General features: G+C 51.7%; 1 long non-coding RNA gene across 1 annotated transcript; it reads right to left on the reverse strand.

Annotated features, from left to right (window-relative positions):
* Positions 1-1,860: 1,860 nt before the first annotated feature.
* LOC311605107 lies at positions 1,861-3,240 on the reverse strand. The gene is made up of 3 exons (XR_014781796.1): positions 3,178-3,240; positions 1,963-2,079; positions 1,861-1,871 (listed from the first exon to the last, which is right to left on the reverse strand). It is a non-coding gene; the product is annotated as an uncharacterized lncRNA (long non-coding RNA).
* Between the last annotated feature and the right edge of the window lie 6,417 nt (positions 3,241-9,657).

Genomic DNA, 9,657 nt, shown 5'->3' on the forward strand with positions numbered 1-9,657 from the left:
TCCCTGAAGGAGGGAATGTTTCAGTCTTAGAGGAAACTGCTATACTAAAGGTAGTCAATAAATTAAATTTGGACATGGTGTGTCACAAAGCAATGCTCAGAGAAGATACCAGTGTCACAATCGAGAAGCTGAAAGGACAGGGCTGTATAATTTGACCTTGGCCTGTGGGGATGGATTTCCAGGTGGGGACTGATAACTGCTGTGGATCACTGCAGTCCTCTGCCTTGCAGATGGTGTGATTCCCCCAGGTGCCTCCTCATGCCCACGTTCTCAGCTTTTCTAAAAAAAAAACATGCCCCTCTTGACACAAGGCAGACTGATCACAACTTGCTGTAGGGATCTCTCTTACCTCTAGTTATTCTAAAGGGAGTTTATTCCCAAATGAAGTCACACCGTGAGTCAGGAAGCCCCTCCTGGGACTGGACACCATCGTGCTAAATGCTTAGGTTGCATGAAATGAGAAGGATCTTTTAGCAAGAGGATGTGGGCACGTCCTAGAGAGTAGCCTCCATGCGGGAGTGCGTTTAGGGGCTCCGGTTAACTTGTTCTCTAGCTGCCTCTGAAGGTTAGAGTAGGAGAGCCACACACGCTGGGTTCCTCAGGGTCAGCACAGGGCCCCAGATTATGGCCTCCCTTCCTGGGAACCAGTACCGCCCTTTACACTCCAGGTGACATACATCACAAATCAGCGACGGCTTCATGAAGCATACAGCCTGTGCCTGGGTCTACACACTTGTCCTCTGATCTCTGAAATCCTCACAGTGGCACTGAACCACAGGGGGGCAGCCTGATGCCCATGCCACCAAAGAATGGACAGAGGCAAAAGGTTCCCAGGGCTAGTGAGTGTCAGGGCCAGGCTTCAAGCCCAGCTAGATTAAGGGTCTCCAGAAAAGCAAATCCCACAGTATGAATCTAGATAGTAGAACTGGCTCGTGCCGTTACCCAGGCTGTAAATTCCCACCCTCTGCTATGGTTAAGCCAGAGATGCTAAGAAGCTGCTATTCTCACACAGATCTAAGGACAGAGAAGATCTCTTGTGGGTGTGCAGGAGGAGTTAGCTCCCTCTTCCTCTGCCCTTGTATGTTGCTCAGACCAACAAATAACTGCATGAGGTCTGCCACGTTGGAGAGGTCCGGATGCTTCTCTGTCTATAGACTGAAGTGTGAGCACTGTCAGGAAAATCTCCCAGACATACATACAACACGTGACCAAATATCTGGGCACCCAGTGACCCAGGCAAGTTGATACCAACTTATTGAGGATGCAGCTGGTAACAGGATGTCCTCAGCGCTACGCCCCCGCCCCCCAAGCAGGTCATTCCATCTGAAGGCTGGCAGAGCATTGAAGGTCTGCATACTCCAACAAGCAGCTTCCTGTGCCAGCTGCAATAAGACCTCATGCAGTGCCCGTGCAGCTGGGCGTTCTATACTCATGAGCAATTAGCCCAGCTCAGTTCAATGAGGCTAATTTTCCATCTTTTCATGAGGGACAAGTCACGTGCACTTGTAGCCAGGTACAGCCCTATATCTAACGTGACTGAGCATGGAGCCTGTCTGTTTCCTGGAGGTCAGAGGTCAGTTGATCAGATAGACAGACAAGAGACAGGGACAGGCAGATAGAGAGACAGAGAGACAGACACACAAACCACACACACACACACACACACACACACACACACACACACACACACACACACACCATGTGCTATCAAAGGCTAGAGGAGGAAATCCCCAGAATATGCCCACCTTTAAAAAATGCATGACATCTATGGTCTGACTGGGTGCGGTGATGGTCTGCCTCTCTGTATCCCAGCGTTACAGAGCTGGTTAAGCCCCTAAGACTTTCTCTGCATCCCTCCTTGGCATTTGCTTCTGTGGGAACAGCAAAAGTCAGTGCCAGGGCTTCTTGATGCTGCAACACCAAGCCAGCTCAGAGTGGAATGTGCCCTGCGGCAGGACCAACCCTGGTCATGGGGACAAGCCTATGGATGCCCTCGGCTCTGGCATTTTCATCTCCAAGGGTGGTCGGCTGTGGGTGAGGCAGGACGTGCTATGAGTGTGCAGAAGGAATCCACTGGACCTGGAAGGCAGTTAGACCACCAGCATCAGATGGTTACTGGTATCTGCAGGGAGGCTGGGTAGAGCCCTGTCCTGGGTTGCTGGCCAGCCCCCAGGGGACGGCATACTCTCAGGTCTGAGCACCTCTGAGTGGATGCAGCCAAGGCTGGCACTGGAAGCTGCTGCTCCCCTACAGGCAAGTCACCAGTGGTTTTGTGCTTCCTGTGGGTCTTCGGCTAAATTCCCAGAGGAACAAGGGAGGATTGTCATAGTGGCCTTGTGCTCACCTGAATGTATTCCCATACCACCCCCCTCTACTTTCCCACTGCATCGTCTTCCTCCCCCAGCCAGCTGCCTCACTCCCCCATTAGCCTCCCTTCCCACCTGATGTTTTCAGCCCACCTACTCCCACACCTCCTCCTGCACCCCCTCCAACTGCCCCTCCCCACTCCCCTCCCAGTCTCCCTCCCATCCAACCCCCACCTTCTCCTGAGCCCCATCTCCCCTTTATCCCTTATTTCCCAAACGTATAGTACAGTGAGCCAACGCTTCTCTCCCCCGCCCCACCATCCTCCCCTCTCTCCATCCCCCTTTGCCACTTTGTCACTTCTTCCTGCTCAGTCTTCCCTCCCTGCTCTCTTTCTCACTATACCCCTCCCATCTTCCCCCTCTGCTCCTCTCCCTCCCACCCCCACTGTCCAGACTCTTCCTCCTCACCCCCCCCCCCCCGCCTCTCCTCCCACTACCTGGTATGCCACTCCTTACGCCAGTGCTTCCTACCTCAGGACCTCTGGCTGGACCCAGGCTGTCCTTCCCTGTGCTCTGAAATAACTCCTGGGGGTTTTCTTTCCATCCAACCACCTGGGACGCCCGCTGTCTGTGGTCAGGGCCATGGTAAGAGGCCACCCAGCTTCTGTGGTGACCACCAAGGATTCCCTCCCAGGTGAAATCCACTTCCTGCCCAGGCGGCCACCCTATCATGGCTTAGAAATATCCCTCCCTGTGCTTATCCTTCAGATCCTTAGACCCACCGCCGCCGGCCTCAGAGTCCCTCCCAAGACCAGTGCCTCCCTGACCTCTACAGTGGCCACCAGACCCATATGCTGCCGCCCGTCTTCACCTTGACACTCCAAAAGATGCTTCTCGTAAGAGGGACCACCAAGATGAGAACTGTTTAAACTGATTGAAGGTGGTACCCACCTGAATCACCACACAGAAGGAGACCCAGAGCCAGAAAAAAAGCCGTGGGGACTCCCACGCATACAGGATGCAGTAGGTGGGACTCCCCGCCCATCTCAGATACAGCCTAGCAGAACTGGATCCTCCCGTGGGGCTCAAACCCATGTCCCAAGCTCTCCAAATAGGGACCCCATTTTTGGCAGGAGGTCACCCAGCTAGGTTCCCCAAGCTCATAGGATTTAGCTTCCAGACCCCTACAACCCCCCCCACTAATGCCTGACAGCTGATCTGAACAATTTATTAACTTCGAGTCGAATTCCTCAGCATATCTCTGAGTTGAAACTCTGTCCGTCCTCCACATGCCCGGCCTCATCCTCAGCAGCTCCATGGGAGAGGAAATGCAGTCCCTTTGAAGCTGTGAGGCACCCAGGCCTTGCAACTGTACAAAGGTACAGCTGAGCAGGACAGAAAAAGGCTTGGTTGGGGGTTCGGGGTGTGGGGGGCCTCTCTCACCAGGAGAATCTGTCCGGAAGCTGCAGGGTGATGTGGCAGATGCTGACAGCACCACCTCGGCCTTGGGAAGCAGATGTGCTTCTAGTTTTGATCCTGATGACACAGAAAAGAGATGCTAAGAAAAACGCAGCCTTGAACAGCTGTAGAACTCCTGCATCTGTTTTCTCCCCCAGAGGCTGCCAACTCCACCAATGGCATTGTTGTTGCTGCTGCTGTTTTCCACAAAGGTCAGTAAGCCTTCCCAGATGTCCCAGACACGTGCAACAAGTGTCCGTGGACCTAAGAAAGCAGAGAGTGGTGCCAAAGGGCTAAGAAGATGGCTGGGTAAAGTGCCTGTACGTGAGCCTCATGCAAAACCATAGTGGCATGTGCTTGTAATGAGAGCTCTGGGGAGGCAGGCACAGGATGATCCTTGGGGCTCACTTGCCACCTGCCTGCACTAGTCAGTTAGCTCAATGGAAAACAAGAACTCCTGTCTCAAAAAACAGGAACTAGACGACACTTCAGGAGCAACATTCTTGATTGACCTTCGACCTACAGACACACTGACATACACATGTGCACATGAAGAAAAATAAAACAAATAAAGAGAATGTGGCGCCCAGGAACCCACTTCCTGCCACCTCGGAGGCCACTTCCTGCTACTTTGGAACCCACTTCCTACCATTTGGAGCTCACTTCCTGCCACTTTGGAGCCTACTTCCTGTCAGTGTTGTGCCTGTGGTGTTGTTACTATGGCCCACATGCCTCCATAGAGGTTGGCTCTGAACATGTCATCCTGTATCAACAACCCCATTCTCATGGATCAGGCTTCTCTCTACTCCACTGCCCTGGGGCTTATGATGCCCATCTACCATCCTGCCTCAGAGGCCTTGAAATGAGTACCAGCTATCAGATTTGTATTGGACACGTCACATGTGGCATCTCCCGTGGCTTCTGCTTCCTCACAGGATGCTCATTGGGTTTCCACACAAGGCACATACTGCCCCCCTCCCCTAGCAAATCCAGATGGCCTCAAAGGTGCTAGGTAGCTATGGTGATGGAGCAGCCCTCCCCATTTTCAGAGGGGGTAGGGATACATCCACAGAGTAACTGTCTCTGGGTCACAGTCTACCACAGTGATGGGCAAGCGGGCCCCAGTGCCCCTCCTGTCGGCACAGCTCAGGTGCAGCGTTTGTTGCTCCTCTTCTTGCTTTCCCTCCCATGGTCACCTTTAAGCCAAGATCACATTATTGAGATGGCTCTGTCCCGGGAAGGGTAGCTCCCCTGGGTTATCTCCTACATTTGCTTTTATGTTTTCTATAAGATTCACACCCAGATTTTTAAAGGGGAGAGAATTCGCTCAGGCCTTCAAGGTGGCCTCCAAATTATTGCTGAACACTCTCTCTCTGCTCACATAACAGTTGCTGGCAGCAAGTTGGGATTCCTTCTCGGGGCATGCAGTAGGCAATTGCTGGCCTATTGCTTCACTATTCGCAAAGTCTATCCTGTGGAAATGTCCATCAACTGACCAGCTGCCCGCTGTGCAAATCCCTGCCATGTGGCATCCCGCCCCGAGTAACTGTCTCTACCGTCATACCATGCGGCCAAAGCCGCTCCCCTGGACCACACTCAGTCTGGCCAGACACTCCAACAGTCACTGTCCTGGCAGGCTGTGCATCAGGTGCGTGGCCCACCATGATCTCAGCCTGAGCCACCCCTGTGTGAGGGTTCCATACATAATGAGTGTGGCTCAGCAGTTCCCCAAGCGGCAGACCCAGGTGACAAGGCTTTTCTGTCTACCCACTAATTGCCATTTTCACTGAGCTCTGTCTGGCCGCAACTCCAAAATTCCATTCTAACAGACTGTGTGTCGTGTCCCCAAGCTGGGAGTCATTCCTCACTGTCTGTCAGTGTTTGAGATCGGATAACACAGACACATAGATCAAGGCTGTTCGCGGCCCTCAGTGAATGGTGAGGTCAGAGCCCTGCTGCTTGGTTGCTAGTCCATGGACCTTTGTCTTGTGTGGTGTAGACAGCCCAGGAGATGAGTGGGTGGTGCATGGGGACAAGACTCTGGGTATGCAAGTGCCCACACAATTTTCCTCTCCTGAGTCTGAAGGAGTCTGCAAGACCCAAGGCTGACAGCCCAGCCCAAAAAAAAAAAAAAAAAAAAGGATGACTTCTTCCTGGCGGATTCCTACTTGCCTCAGAGACCCCCACGTGGGGCCGCCGGCTGCGGGAACCACACAGCAAGCATTAATCAGCTCCGCAGAACGCCCTCCAAGGACACACTGTGCTACAAGGAGAAAGCTTTGAACTTCAGCTGCCACAGCTGGGGGAACTTGATAGCGGGAAGCAATAAACAGCCAGGGAAGGGGGCTCATTGGCTGCGAGGAGGAGTGCTCCTTGGGAGGCGGAAACGGAAGCACTGGCATCTCGCCACTTCACTGCCTGCATCAGCAGCTTCTTGGATGGGCCAGCAAAACGAACGCAGGCCCAGACTGTATGGTAAAGGAAGCGCTCTGTTCCTTAAGAGGACTTTGAGCCATGTGACAGGCTGCTCCCTCAGGAAGTGACACTCCACACTGAGGCGGGTTATAGAAAAGGATATTCTGGGGGCTAGAGACCAAGGCAGGAGCTTGTGGAACCCCAAGGCTCACCTGACTCAGCCCACTTGAGAGTCCTCAGAGGGAACCAGTGACTGAAGCTGGGCGCTGGGCGGTGTTAGGCCAGCTGGCGCCCTGCTTTGTGGGCGAGGCCTTAACGGAGCCATGCCTTCCTTACTGTAATTCTTTTAGAGGATTACAAACAGAAGTAAGCCCGGCCTTCCACTGCCTGGCAAGAGTTGTCCATAAAGAGTAAAGAAAGCTCTGGCACCAGAGAAGGGCCGTGTGGAGGCAACCCTGCAGGAAGAAGGGAGACTGCCCCGGGTATAGACGAGTCCATGCTGAACTTGGTGACAAGTAACAGAAGTCCTTGGTCCTAAAACTTGGCCTCACCAGCAACTCACCGAAAACTCTGTGACAATGTCTTTATGTTATTTATTGTCAATATGAACTTTTTGAACCTCCACAGACTCAAAGTAACTCTACAAGAGGTATTTTAAAGGACACTATGTGACCAAGTCCCCTCATACAAGGCTGTCTCCTCATTCAGGATCCCGTGTCATCTGGGTCCTGAAGAACATGCAAGGGCCTGGGGAGAGACAGCTCAGTCAGTAAAGTTCCTACCTTGCACACATGAGGGTCTGGGCTTTATGCCCAGAAGTCATGTAGTAAAAAGCAGAGCACAGTGGCACACACCTGCAAACCTACCTGCAAGAAGGCTGAGGCACGTGGTTCCCTGGGCCTTCCTTTCAGCCAGATTAGCCTAACAGGCAAGCTTCGGGTCAGTCAGAGATTCTGTCTCAAAAGTTGGAGAATGACACTCAAGGTTGACCTCTAGCCTATGCATGTGCGTGTATACACACACACACACACACACACACACACACACACACACACCTCTGTATGTACCTGTGAGCCCACAATAAACACACAAAGTAGCAAAATTAAAAAAAAAAAAAAAAAGGAGAATAGACCATTTTGTGATTGGACATGACCACACAAGACACCAAAGAGACAAAGCCTGACACTGACGTTAGCTACATGGGCTGTCAGCAAAAGGCTCATTCTTTACAAGGCTCCTTCATTTCAGCTGACAGAGCTGAACTCAGGCGTCCCCAGTCCACATGCACTGTGACAATCCGGCTGTAAGGTCAAGTCTTCAGTTTCCAGCCCGGTCGTTTGCTGGAATGACACAAAATGCAGGGAGCTACTGTCATGGTCTGTCATGTGAGATACAGACAGTGAAATCTCAGAAAAGCTCAAATAAGAAGCTTCTGAGTCCCTGGGATTTGTTACCTTCCTCGCTCATTAATGTGTGACCAACCCAGGAAGATAACCTGAGTGTCAAGTGTCCAATTTCCCCTGGGATCCCATATGAACCTGTGGTTGATGGTATCAATGGCTGTGCTGAACACAATCTCTACCCAGGCCCCCCTCCTCTGTGCTCCCCAGGGGCAGACTACTAAGCATAAATGGTCCATCCTTTGGTCAGACTGGCATGACTGGCTCTTCGTGTGTGTGTGTGTGTGTGTGTGTAAGATGCACGTTTGTGTGTATACATGTTGTGTACATGTGTGTATATGGAAGCCAGAGGTTAAGTGTCATTCCTTGAGAGCCAAGCCATTCATCTTTTTTTACGGTGTGTATGTATCTGTAAGGTGTGCACATGCACCTCTGTAGACAAGCATGTGGAAAACAGAGGCTCATACTGGGAGACTTCCTCAATTTCTTACTATTTTATTTTGTAAGGCTGAGTCTCTTAATGATCCCAGAACTCACTGGATCTGGCTAATATCGCTACCTACCCACCCACCCACTCTTCCCTACCCACTAGCTCTGGGGAGCCCTTGCTCCTGCATCCCAGGCAGATACCAAACCTGCCTCGATCTTACACAGGTTGTAGAGCACCAAACTTGTCCCCACATTTATAGAGCACGTGTTTTATCAACTGAGCCACTTGGTTTTTCACTGAGGTTTTTTGTTTTGTTTTGTTTTGTTTTGTTTTCCCACAGAGTTTTTCACTGACCTAGAACTCACAGTGTAGGCTAGGCTGGCCAGTGAGTTCCGGGGATCTACCTGCCTCTGCCTTCCTAATGCTGGGATTTCCAACCACACCCAGCTTTTTCACATGGGTGCTAGGATCAAACTCGGGTCCTTGTGCTCATATCGAGCAGGACACGTGTGCAAGGCTTGCGCTTCCTAGGGGCTGGCTCAGGTCTTCCCTGCCCCCACTTTCCTAGGTTCTACCTCCTAATAACCTCATCTCCGCAGCAACTGCTGTGGTGGATAAGGCTGGTCCCAAGCAGAACAGTTCAACATGGCAGAGCCTTTGAGAGATGTACTTTCAGACAGTGTGGATGGCTTCTCCTGGGCAGGGTCACTTCTCTCCAGACATATTGGATGGGGTGTCCAGGGACAAATCGGGCAGCTTTGAGAGTCTGTGCTTACAAAGCAAGCTTGCACTCTCAGCAGCTCTTCAGTGCCTTCCTCCTTCTCCCTCTCTGTGTGCTCTCGCCATGTGGTCCAGTCAGCCATGCAGTCCTCACCAGAAGCTGACTCTGCCGCCCTGTTCATAAGTCTCCAGAACCATAAGCCAACATAACCCTTTTCACTTATAAAGTGCCCAGCTTGGAGCATTCTCTTACAGCACCAGAAAACTGACTAAGTGACGATTAGGAAACCCACAACTGTTCAGTACTGATCACACACACATACACACACACACACACACACACACACACACACACACACACACACACACACCATCATTCACAGAGGGTCAAACAGAATTGAACTGAAGGTGTAGCTCCACTAGGCTAGAACTCTAATCTTTCTAATCACTCATACTGAAATAGAACTTAGGTCAGTGAAATATCTCTGGCCCTCCCTTTCCTTATTCATCAAATATATTTAGGAAGGATCCCTGTGTCACTAGGCAGTTGGTGACATGGAGGTTATGACCTTCAAGATGGGACAGCAACATCCCACTCTCCTCTGGACACAACCTTTTTCTGATGCAAACTGGGCACGAGCTTAAGGGAACATTGACTCAGAAGCCACTGACAGGAACCTTTCCCCAGGGACCTGACCCCTTTGGAGCTTCCCATGCACACCTCATGCCCCCCAAAACATGATGCAACCATGGGAAACTGAGTGGCTTGCCAGTCACACAAAGGGCCGTGCTGCCAGCACAAAGGTTTCTGTACTAGGTCACTGCAGCCGCAGGATCTGGTTTTCCAAGAAGAAGCCAGCCAGGCAGCGAGAGCAAACACTGGGAAGGGAAACAGGCAGAAGCTTGTCAGTGTTTTCACACAGGAGAG

This window comes from Acomys minous (assembly GCF_964271855.1).
Source record: "Acomys minous genome assembly, chromosome: 9".
Taxonomy (NCBI): Eukaryota; Metazoa; Chordata; class Mammalia; order Rodentia; family Muridae; genus Acomys; species Acomys minous.